General features: G+C 44.3%; 1 protein-coding gene across 4 annotated transcripts in view; it reads right to left on the bottom strand.

Annotated features, from left to right (window-relative positions):
* EIF2B3 (eukaryotic translation initiation factor 2B subunit gamma) overlaps positions 1 to 12,444 on the bottom strand; it is a 134,249-nt gene that overhangs the window by 16,944 nt on the left and 104,861 nt on the right. The window lies entirely within an intron of this gene.

Here is a 12,444-nt window from a genome sequence, read left to right on the forward strand (position 1 = left end):
GGTTTCTGGGCAAGGTGGACTGGGAAGTGGTTCCTCACCTCTGACACTTCAGTTTAGTTACCTCTTGTTGATCTTGGAGTAAGTTCATCTGTGGCCCTTCATTTAGCTAAAAGTCCAGTTGTAATACAGGGCAGATCTGTTGCAGCCTTTTTCACTGTAGGAACCACAGTGCATGACAACTTGTCTCTCAGGATTCAATCGTTTACAGGTCCTATTTTAGGAGGGCTGTATCGCCCGTGATCACATGCATACTCATCTGATGCAGAAGCCATTTGTTCCTCATTTCAAAGGCTCGAAACAGAACAATTCTTTAATTTCCAACTCTGATTTAATCCACAGGTTTGCTAGCTGACCCACGACAGGATGGCACTCTCCTTGGGATTGTTCAAGTGCAGTTCTTTGTGGTATTGTGGGGTGCCCCACTTAGGACGTCACATTAATTTCCATTCAAAGTGAGCCCATTTGAGAAGTTTTTTTCTAAATGCCTGTCCTGCCGGTGGAGCTGAAACCTGACAGCCAAGCCAGGTTCTTTCCTTCTCTCACATTAGCAGTAAAAAGGGGTCTGCAGCCCAGTTCCGCCTTAGGCTACATTTGTTCACTTGTCACGGTCTTCAAATGACACCCTCCATTACAGCTGTGCAACCCCATCGTTCCCACGGGAACTTGGTTAACAATTGTGTTGATGCTACGGAAGTTCACCTCGCACTCCCATACCTAGGTGGGGGAGATTTTCAAAAGGTACTTAGGTGCAGAATTCCCATTGGAAGTCAGGTGCTTAACTGCCACGTGTGCCTTTGGAAGTCTCCCCTCTTGGATCTACACAGCTAGCAGGAGCAGAAGCTTATTAGTGTCTCTGAAGCCAGACAACTCTGACAGGACACAAGGAGCAGATCAGCAGAGCTGGAAGTGGTCATTGCACATAGTCACTCTTCAGAGTGGAACAATGCTTTAAGCTTAACCTCTGCTGTCATTTTTATTTGAACCAAATGTTCTGAAAACTGGCAAGAGTTCCTTGTGCTATCAGGGAAACATCTGTATCCATGTTAAAAAAGCGGTAATATATGTAATACAGCTTGATGTAAAACAATGTTAGCCAAAAGTAATCTCTTTGGGGAGATTATTGATAAAAACAGCTCAAACATCCACAAGATGTAGGTATTTTATGAGGCGGAATGCCCTAAATATATATAAAGTGGACTTCAATAGAGTTGAAGGTGGCTGAAAATCATCCCTCTGAGTAGCTCAAAGTTATTCCTTTCTAGAGGTTCCCGGAATGACCCACCTTTTCCATTTCATCATTTAGACAATATGCTCTTTGGGGCAAGGATTGTACTTTGTTCATTGCCTTGTAGGGCACGAAGCATGTGGCTGCTGGTTAACAAATAATTCACAAAAACAATAACTGATCAAATGTGCAGACAACACCCAACATTGGAGGCACAACAAACAGAGACCGAGAGAGGACAGAACCCAATTGCAGTGTTACCCGGAGAGATTAGACCTTGCAGTGGAGATTTGCTAAATGTAATGCCCTATGTTCAGGGAGAAGAAATAGAGAGCCCAGAACAGGCTGCATAACCCAGCAGCCATGCAGCTCACATTTAAGAAACTCAGGCCCCAACTTAGCAGAGCACTTACAAACCTATTTAACTTTAAGCATGTACATAAAGTCCATCCCTATTAAGCACATGCTGAAATGTTTCTCCGTAACTGTCCTAATTTGACGATTTCTACCGCTGCCACAGGGAACGTGTGGAAGTGGCGCTGGAGGAGACAACTGCCATCTTAAAAAGTGGTGCACGATATAAAATGTTTGAAGGTCACGGCATGAGCATAATTTTATTTCCAGCTTTGCAAGCTATTGGGTTCGAAGCAACTGCATGTCCTCATTCCTTCTCATGACGGGACGTGTTGTAAAACACATTTTACAATGCCACACAAATGGTGCCTTGGCAGTGGGATCTCTCCTTTGTACTGGTATTATCCAAAGGGAAAAATAAGACCCCTTCTGTGCTGAACCCCTGTAAAATTCTCCATTCCATCCTGGTTTTAATTAGAACTTTCTTCAAATCACTCCCAGTTTCATACAGCAGGTGCTGATTTAGCACTATCAAGGAAACAACCAATAAACTTCACAATCAATCTGCAGTTAGTAGTCAATCCAGCTTGCTTTGCTTGTTGTTTTCTCCCTTTGTACATGTTCTCATAGAAAGTAGCATTAAATTGGAGACATGTGGTAAACTAGAACAGCATTTAACTAGACACATGTGGTCCCTCTTAAGCCCGTTTACTGAGTAACAACTACAGCAAGCATTTGTGCTCTCTGCTTCAAGACAGGTAGCTGGAACTTGTTTAACAAAATCCAACACGCAGCTTATTATCTCACTACGTCTGACCAGGGAAGATCCCAGTTTTGGTCAATATAGAATCAATGGTGATAATTCTTGCTCATCTTTTGCCCTGTGCAACCAGGTCATGTCCAAATCTTGCTGCTTACTCCTCTGTACAGGTTTTAAAAGTTACCGGTTTCTTTCTCCTACGCACCCAGAACTCCTATGGTTTCCCATCCTGATCACTGTAAGCGCCTCCTCTCCGTCCCACCCAGCGGCGGCTCCAAGCACCAGCACTCCACGCACGTGCCTGGGGCGGCAAGCCATGGGGGGTGCCCTGCTGGTCCCTGCGAGGGCGGCAGTCAGGCAGTCTTCGGCGGCTTGCCTGCGGGAGGTCTGCCGGTCCCGCAGATTTGGTGGCAGGTACGGCGAATCCGCGGGACCAGCGGACCTCCTGCAGGTGTGCCGCCGAATCCGCGGGACCAGGGACCTCCCGCAGGCAAGCCGCCGAAGGCTGCCTGACTGCCGTGCTTGAGGCGGCAAAAAAGCTAGAGCCGCCCCTGGTCCAAGCTCAGGTTTATATCAAAGACAGCTGCTAAGACCTCCCTCGATCGCTGAACCCGCAGGTTCACCACATCAGCTTCTTGTCCTCAAGGTCCTTCACAACTCCACCCCTGTTTGTTTGCTCACCTTTACTACACTGGCCAGCTCCTCTCAGACACGTTTCTGTTCTGTCTTACTTGTAGCTCCTTACACGTGAAACAGCCTCCCTAAAGGGGGGGACAAATCCTCTGGATCGCTCCAAACCCACTTGCACTGCAAAGTCCCCAAGGATTCAGCCTATTCACAATGGCAGAGACGGGAATTGTTGGAGCTTCATTCATATAGTTATGAAAACCTGCAAATACATACATGCATACACATATTTTGTATATACTTGATTGTATTCCTCTCCCCTTAATATGTACAGTGTCTACTTAGGTTGGTTGCTAAATGGGGCAGGCACCGTGTCTTTGAATGCATTTGCATAGTTCATTAGCACAACGGGGCCCCCATCCTAATCGCTGTTACTGAAAAATAAATAGAAATAAAAGAAGAAGACAAAGAAATATAACTAAGTTTCCTTTAATGCGCCAGTATTCTTTAAAACTCTTCCCTATCCTTACTAGTGCTCTTCTGGGTTGCAAAGTCAGATACAGCAATAATGTGGCATTTACTTTGAGAGAGAGAGAGAACGGGAAGTGACTGTTTTACACCAGTGGTTTTCAACCTGTGGTCTGCGGACCCCTGGGGCCCACAGACTATGTCTAACATTTCCAAAGGGGTCCACGCCTCCATTTGAAAATTTTTAGGGGTCTGTAAATGAAAAAAAAAGGTTGAAAACCACTGCTTTACACAGATGGGCATGGTGAGATGGCTGCACAGGTGAGAATGTCTCTTTACAATAATTAGATATCTGAACCCAACATTCTTAGTGATGTCCAGACATTGTTGGTGTGTGGTCAAATAACAGCTGAAATTCTGTCCACTGATTTGACAGACCTTCCCTGAAAGAGACACTAAAAAGGATACAAATATGCCCCATATCTGGAAATCATCATCAAGCCCTCTTTACCACATACTGCAACAGTCTGAGAACCAAAGGGACAAATTCCTTCCTGGCATAATGGAGTGGCATCTGCTTACACTAGTGGTGAATTTGACCTAAAGCATGTAGGTTTTTCTCTCTTCCCCCTCAGCACTGCAGCACTGGAAGAGAGAGACCCAGAGAGTCCGACCCACGTTGGGTTTAGATGATATTCATATTTGTTTATATAGTGCCAACATGTAATAGCTTTGCAAATACATAAGATGACAAGGTCCTTGCTCAGAAGTGTTTACAATCTAATCTATAAACCATACTCCTGGCACTCAGGGATAGCATGGTATTTAATAGAGGTGGATTTTACCTCCCTGGGAAAAACCAGTTAATCCCAGTTTAAGGCATTTTCTATTTCAAATACCATTCTATTAATGCACACCACATTACATATAGTTTCAGTTAAATATTCAAATTGTGGCTACATAAGGTAGTAGATTCATCGATGAATTTAGGGTTGTACCAATAAAACTGTAGTGGGCATAATAAGAATCTATGTAATTGTAATACTGAACATTAGAATGTCTGTATTCATTTTGGTTGGGTTTTCTCTCAAGGAAGTTCCAGGGCATGACTCATATTTCTGTTCTGAGTATTATATAAACAAAAGTCAGAAACATTCAACTGTATGAAAACACCAATAATGCAGTGCTGTAGGCTTGCAGGATTAAGCAAGCAGAAGCATGCAGCGTTGCAGATGACCAGTCTAGGTCCATTTGGTCATGCAGCATTCTGGCACAGAAGACCAACTTTGACGTAGTGGACAGACCTATTCCTCAGTTCTGAATGGATGTACCCAAAGTTTGAAAAGATTCAGTCTATGCTTGCTGGACACTGATACAATTATTTTTCCCGGGGTTAAGCCTGTATTTACTGTCCTCACCTAGTTTTTCCCCAGGAAATTGCCAACTCTGCTTGCACTTGGATCTCATGATACACTAAAGAAAGAGGATACACCTTCTCATCGACAAGGCCTATTGGCAAGGAAAGGCTGACCGCATAGAGCTTGCAAGATTGTCATATTTGTTACTTGTCAAATTTGACAGTGGCCCTTTAAATCTATTGATGATACATACAATATAAAAAATAAAGCTGGCTAATAGGTAGAGACCATCCAAAGTCAGAACCCTGCCAAACATGCTCCCTTTAGCAATGAGCTCAACATCACTGCCACTGGTGAGGACTTCCACTAGCATGGAAATGCTCATATCATAAGCCACGCACCTAGTTATGCCTTACACACTACGGTGAGAGTAAGAACCTCACTGAAATCCCGCATCTCTCTTTGCCCACGCACGAGTCACACTCCGACACACAAGAACTGAAATACATTTACGCCTTGGGTTTGCCATTGAAAAATTAGTATAATTTCACCCCCTACGGCACTTTGGTGAGTCACAATGACTCCCTAGAGCCAAGGCTTAACTGGCACATGTAACAACGTAGTCACTTACGCTACATGCCTATAACGTTCTCTCATTTGAACATCCTAGAGGTTTTTTCACTGTCGTTTTGTTGCCAGAAATGACAATCTGTTTAAAATCTTAACTTTGTTACACTATTTCTTTCAACACCTAGTAAACTCCGGTTAGCTGCACTCAAACAAGCCAGGCTATAAAGCAGTCAAGCACTTTAAACTTGACCTGAGCCACCTTCTGCAATTCCAGTCCTGCACCTCTCCTGAACCGAGATGACCAATTGTATCAGATTGGCTGGCGAGTCGGAAAGGAAGCTTTTCCTCCCTGGTCCCTTCTGGCTTTTTGGCATTCTGCTTGAGGAATTAACAGCACTTTTTGTTGGGGAATCTTATGACACATCAGTTTCAAATAAATCCATGCAACTGAGACTGGGAAAAATGTGACTTTTTACAGTTGAAGGCAAAGAACTTAGAGTTACAAGCAAAGCATTATTGTGGAGTGGCCACGACAGGGCTGAGCACACAAGGCATGAAGGGAGATACAGCCCCGCCCCTGAGGACTGTCCAGGTTTAAACTGCATCCATGCTGGAGCATGCTGACTTCAGAGGGTAAGCGCCTCAGGACAGGAGCTGTAACTTGACAAGACTGGATCCTTCTGGTGCCCATTTTTAACAGACATGTAAGTTAAACCCTGGAATGACCTGCCAATGGGGGTGGGGTGGATTCTGAATCACCTGAAATCTTTAGATCACAATTGGACGTCTCTTTCTGAACGATATGCTCCAGCCCAAGCAGAAACTATGGGCTGGATGCAACAATAACTGGATGAAATTCTCTACCCTGTGTTATGCAGAAGGCCAGACTCCATGATCGCAATGATCCCTTCTGGCCTTAAAAAACCCCAGCAACTCTGAATAATGGCTTTGCTTCCATCCACTCTGATTCAAGCACTGGTGTAGCAGGCAGAGCTGCCTGGGCTCGGACTCAGAAGGTCCAGGCCTCATAGGTGTTGATTTAACTGGGAATCCTGAGGCAATTTTGGATCATAAGCATCTTGCCATCACCTCCATGATGGCTTCCTGCTTTCTAAGGAAAGTGCCAAACAGTATCTATGGCTGATGTGGAAACTCTTACTTACCGAGAGTTGGTTATGCCTGCCTGCTGCTTCGCTAAAGGCATTAGTCAAGGATGCAGCAAAATATGTATCTTCGGTTCATAAATCTACCATATGGTTACTATGGTACTGACTTCCAAAATTCAACAAGCCAATTCTAAAATAGTGTTTACTTATAAAGCTGGTCATGAACCTTGTGCTACTTTGTCTGAGCTCCTGACGTCTTGCACCCTCAGCTAAGCTTTGAGCTACCCAAGGACGAGAATCTTCCATTATGTTTCCATCTCTCGATTTTTTTTCCCAGTGAAACTCTTGGATTCCATGTCCAAAGAGCAGAGATGATGCACAGGGTCCTTCCAGTAATTGTAACACTAAGAGTGCATTTTACACACACACACCTCCAAATCTTCAACTGCCCTTTCCATGATTATTATTACCATGGCTCATAGGAGCCCAGTCACGGACCTGGACCCCCCCCACAGAACAGAGAAACAGTCCCTGTCCAAAAGAGTTTACAATCCAAATAAATCCCATTGTGTAGAAAACTGAAGGACCAAATCAATTTCAAAACTTTGAGCCAAGATTTCAAAAAATGGGGGGGAGGTGCTAAAGTTAGGCTCCTAAATCCATATTAAAACACCTAAATAAGTGGCCTGATTTTCAGAGAAGTCAAGCTTCGCTGGGAGCGATGATCTATGTAAGCGACCACTCCAGTCTACTGCCGAGGCACTACATGAAACGAGTTTAGAGAGCTCAGTTCAGCATCGTGCTGGTTATTTACAAGCAGTACTTTCTGCTCGGCAGAGGGATCAGGATGGAACTTAGTGATACCAGCTCTCTCTGTAATCAGCAGTGTCTCCCCGGGTAACTAGTTTCAATTGTCATCAGGCTGGCACTGCCGTGGGTGCTTGCACTATAAATGACCTGTAGTCAGAGGACTTTTATATCAAAGACTTTCAGACACACAAATCTCAGAACGCCTTGGTACTGGCACCTCCTCCACCCCGACCAAAACAATAAGTAGAAAGGGCAGCCTCAGCTGCTAGGCAGATTGAAGATGCCCACAGCTACAGTGCAGTGTAGACAGAGAGGCAGGAGTTTTCAGGTGACCTATGATTTCAGCTCGATTAGTAGTTTTCCTCTATGTAACTCAGTGCAGCCATTTGTCACTGAGCTCCAGGGAGCTGTCCAGAGGGGAACAAGAACATTTTCCACACTGCAGCATGTCACCTGGGCACTCAGCATCTCTCAGCGCTTGCACTGTTCCATGAATTACCTCCTCTAGCAGCTTTCAGCTGCCCGTCTCTCCGAACTTGGTCAAGCATGTCGACCATTCAGCACATATGTAATAGCTGTTATTTTATTGTCTAACCGATGGAAGAATTCGCTGTGCAGTGGGAAACACATTAAGGAGGAACTGCTGATTATTTCCCCTACATTATTAACTTCTTTAATCCTTTTGTAATCTCTTATGACAGGGATTCAAGTCCACCCAAATCATTTACCAAGAGCCAGGTTACAGAATAACGTTGTACTACGCCTGCTTTCTTCTGAAGATTTCACAATAAAACTGCTTTTGGTCTGCCGGACCAAAACATGTCAATCATCAATGGAGAAATGGATCGAAATCTGAACACAGTATGAAGATGCCACTGTACAACACGGCCCAAAATTCCTCAGTTTATTTCTTTTGGAAGAAGTTGTCTCAGTCTGGAAGTATCATCCAGGTGATTACCTCAGGTTTTTGCATGATTAGCTAACCACAACCTCAGAATGCCAATCCAGTTTTATGAGGCTGCACCTTGTGATGGTCCCATCTGCTCCCATGGAAGCTATTTACCCATCTCCAAGAGCTGGTGTTAAATTTCATGAGGAGGCTTCCAAAAAACTCTTTTTGGTTGGGAAATGTAATTTTGTGAATCCTTAAATATCAGGAAATGCAGCAGTTCCTACAGCATCTTGGATTCGCACTGTAATGACCACCGTTTGCACTATCTCCTGGAAGTGCAAGGTGGTGGTGTCCAGGAGTTTCAGAGAAAAACCTCCTGGCCTCCCTTGCACGTTATTTAGTGAATCAAAGCCTCTGAGGTTGGCCTCAAACACTGTAACCACACACTGCAGTGTTTCATGCGGGTTCTTCGGAGTGCCTTTGGCTTCACCCCTAGGTGGGCTATTACGGCGCTAACCGGCAAGATGGAGCCAGGTGCCCATGGATGCTGGAAGGTTTGCACCTCTTTCACTGACAGGGATCATGAATGGTTCCTTCCAGGAGAGCAATATCCCTTAACCAAATGCTGACTAGGCCCTTGCTCAAGAAACCACCCTTTGGTGATTGTGCTCTTGCCATGAGTGCGCTGCCATAAACATTCCTTCTCGGGAAAAGTTATTAGAAAGGTCACAGTGAGGCGGCTCCGGGTTGATCTAAATCACTCCGACTTCTCTAGATCCCTAACACTCCAATGTCAGGACTGGCCATAACATGGGGACTGAATTACTGTCACCACTTGAGCCAGCCCACAAGTTTGGGTCTGCATGTTGACTTGGTGAGCTCTTCCGGTAGCTCTTCATTTGGCTGATCATGAGCTGTTGCTGATGTGCCCAAGAGACCAGGTAGGGTGCATGGGCTTGGTTTTCGGTAACTCTTCTCCCTTCTTTCTGATAGGCCTCAGTGGGTAGTATGGAGAAGCTGCTCAGCAGCCTTAAAAGACCTCTCATACAGGGCCACTCTCTCAGCCCAGTTCAGCAGGCAGATGAAACCGTTAGACTGAAGTATTTGGGGCTGCAGAGCCACCAAAATGTTGACAACACTCATCTATTTTTCTTTTGTATTTCTAAGGCTACCATCACTGTAATATCTAGGGAACATTCTACATGACCTTTCAATCAGATTCAGATGGGGGCAGCTTCTCTGCTTTCCCTATACCTGGCAAAGATGAGAACCAGGGAAAAAAATGAACTAGCTGAGGTTCAATCCAGAAACGCGAGTGGTGAAGACCGGTTGTCAAGGGGAAGCAAGAAAAGGTGTTACCAAGGGCAGTGACACCTGTCCCTAGAGTATCAACACACCTTCCTGATAGGCTCAGAATGTTGGGCTACTTTGGGGCACCCATCAGCTCTTGGGTTCCCAAAGAGCAGCAGTGGCTCACTTGACTTTTACATCTTTTGGTTAGCCAAGTAAGCTTTCTCTCCTTTCCTTGATACAAACTTTGCAACTATGTGCCTGTGTTCTATAAACAGCACTGCTTTCCATCTGCTTCAAGGTGCAGTTCAAAGGTGTCATGTCTAATATCTAAAAACCTACCTGGTGATGGATCTGGCTTGCCTTAGGACTGCCTCTCTTCCTGTGCAATACCAACATGGCTTAGATATGCTGTGGCACTTCTACTGGAAGTCATTAGCACAGCTTTGGGGGACTGGAGGCAGAACATTGTCACTGGATAGTCCCCATGTGAGAAAATCATTCCCTCTGCTGGTACAGAAGAGCCAGAGTTTACTGATTTTCTGACCACAGTGCAAGACATCATTTTATCAAGTCCTTTCTGGGATGATTGTTGGGTTACTTATAGATGTTTGAAGCACGGGAGATAGGGAAGCTGTTTGTGGAGGGGAACTGTCTATTGGAGGTAGTTTAAAACACCATCAGCAAAGTTAATTTATGTGCTGCATCCAGATGCTACAGCCATGGACAAATCACAAAAAAAACCCACCAGCTGTGATTAAGGATTTGAAAGAAATGAAGGTCAAAACAACAGCAGTCATTTTTCCTTTTCATTAAGTTCTGAGTAAGGTTTCTCTTACCAAAACTCAGCTTCCAGATACATTTCCAAACCTTCCTAGATGTTCACCAGAGGCTTCCCACGCCAGCAAACCCAAGAGATTTACATAATGTGATATAGGAATAAAGTATCAGCATAATATTTACACAAGCTTATCACATACAATATGAACCATGTTGCACTTTGAAACAAACCTTTATAGTGTATAATGTACATTCCACACAGAGAAAAGGCACCGAGACTCTTCTGGTGCATCAACAGTCAACAGCAACAAAGCGGTTGGGTTGATGGACTTTTGCAACTATCAAGGCTGTTGCTACGTTTTGGAGCATGACTGATTGCTGAGAGCGGCTGCACTAGCTTTGTTACAATAATGGCTAGGAGGAGGAGGTTAGTCAAAACAAAACCAGTGTGCTCACAATGGTATTTTGCTTTCAAATCAATATTTGAACACACTGGAAGGCACACTCTGAATGATTATTAGGATAACAATCCCTATTGAGGGTTTAGAACAGAACATTGCTGTATATTCAATGCAGAGGAACACATGCAGATTTTGTTAGCTACCTATTTATACATTTAGCCCCCTTTGTGACTTCACCGTCGAGCGGCTTACCTCGTACGCAAACCCTGCCAGAATGCCTGTGGTACCAATCCATTAATCAAGACAACAGTGTAGCTCATTGTCAAATCAGAGTATTTCCTGGTACTTAGAGGACGGCGAATTCTGTGAGACTGCCATACTGGAGCCATTTACGAGTGAACTGGAGACCAGCTATTATCTACACACCAAGGAATTCTGATATATGATGTGCTTGAAATTACTATGGATTTCTATTAAAGACTAAATGCTTGGCAGTGATGTACCATACTTACTTACCTGTAATTTAGCTCTGTAACAGTAGTATTCTCCACAGACCCAACATCCTTTGGGTTTTTGTTTTCAAGCATGTGACCGCGAGAGCCAACTGGGCATTTTTTAAGGGTTTGACTTCTCCCACAAGGACCCTCAGCAAACCTCATGGCATGAAGGAGCAGGGAATTAATAAAGGCCTGTACGGACTCTAATGAGCAGTTTCTTTTCCGCTGACACCCACAGGAAGCCGGCTCGTAAGAGGAGGTGGGAACTTTCAGGCAGCAACTGGTTGGTTTTCCACTCACTGAAGAGCCAAGGCATGTTTCAGTAGCACAACACAAACGAGTGGGATAAATATCATCTATCTTGGAGACTAGGAGCAGAGCGAGCGCCTCCCTGAATATATAATACACGTAATACAAAGCAATGTTTACATGCACCTAGGTCATTTCTCAAAGACACGCATGAGAGAACAGGAGCCCCAGAACGTGCGTGTATTGGGGGGCAGGGGGAACCTACGGAAGATAAGTCTGGGAATCATTGGATGACTGGGCTGATTCTTCTTCCGATCTGCAAAGCAGATCCTCTCATGAAGAGGACGTTGCAAGTAAGTAATGACTCACTTTCCAGGCTTGGGAAGCACCGAGGCAGGATGAAAGATCAACTAGCTTCAAAACTTTTCATGTTATTGGTTTAATCTTTTACCGTTTGCAAGCCCTTCCAGCTAACGAGTTAATGAGTCTGCTCCTGTCCTTCCATAGTGATCAGCTAGAATTTTAATGGTGTCAAGACAGAGGAGGTCTCCTTTTTAAGTGTCCAAGTATCAGTGGTGACTGTTTGTGTGGATACCCCTTCATTAGCTAGAGTCTCATACACAAGGAACCTCTACCGGATGACAGATTTCCTTTTGGGAAAGCTTATTTATTTGCCCTGTTTTCTAGCAACTGTAATGCTAATGTAAAGATTCAAGGTGACAATGAAAAGACCTGAGAGAATGTCAGTGGAGGCTCTCAAAATACCAAGGGCGTAGGAAGATTTTTATTGGTAAATGTGGACTTTTTAAAATCAGCAACTTTATAGGAGTATAAGATTTTTGGTATAAATATCTGCAAAGTCTAAGCCATTAAAATAAGCTTTCAGTACTGGAAGGATGCGACCTAACCTCCTACAGACCAGTGAATCCATTCCATCTATATGACTTAAAATAAGTTGTGCAGATGACAGGCTCTCCAGAAGGATGGGATGGAATTAATCCTCCCCATCTGGACCCCTCTAGTTAACTCTCTCCCTTGTTATTAGCATCCTATTGAT

This window comes from Mauremys mutica, chromosome 8 (genome assembly GCF_020497125.1).
Source record: "Mauremys mutica isolate MM-2020 ecotype Southern chromosome 8, ASM2049712v1, whole genome shotgun sequence".
NCBI classification, from domain to species: Eukaryota; Metazoa; Chordata; order Testudines; family Geoemydidae; genus Mauremys; species Mauremys mutica.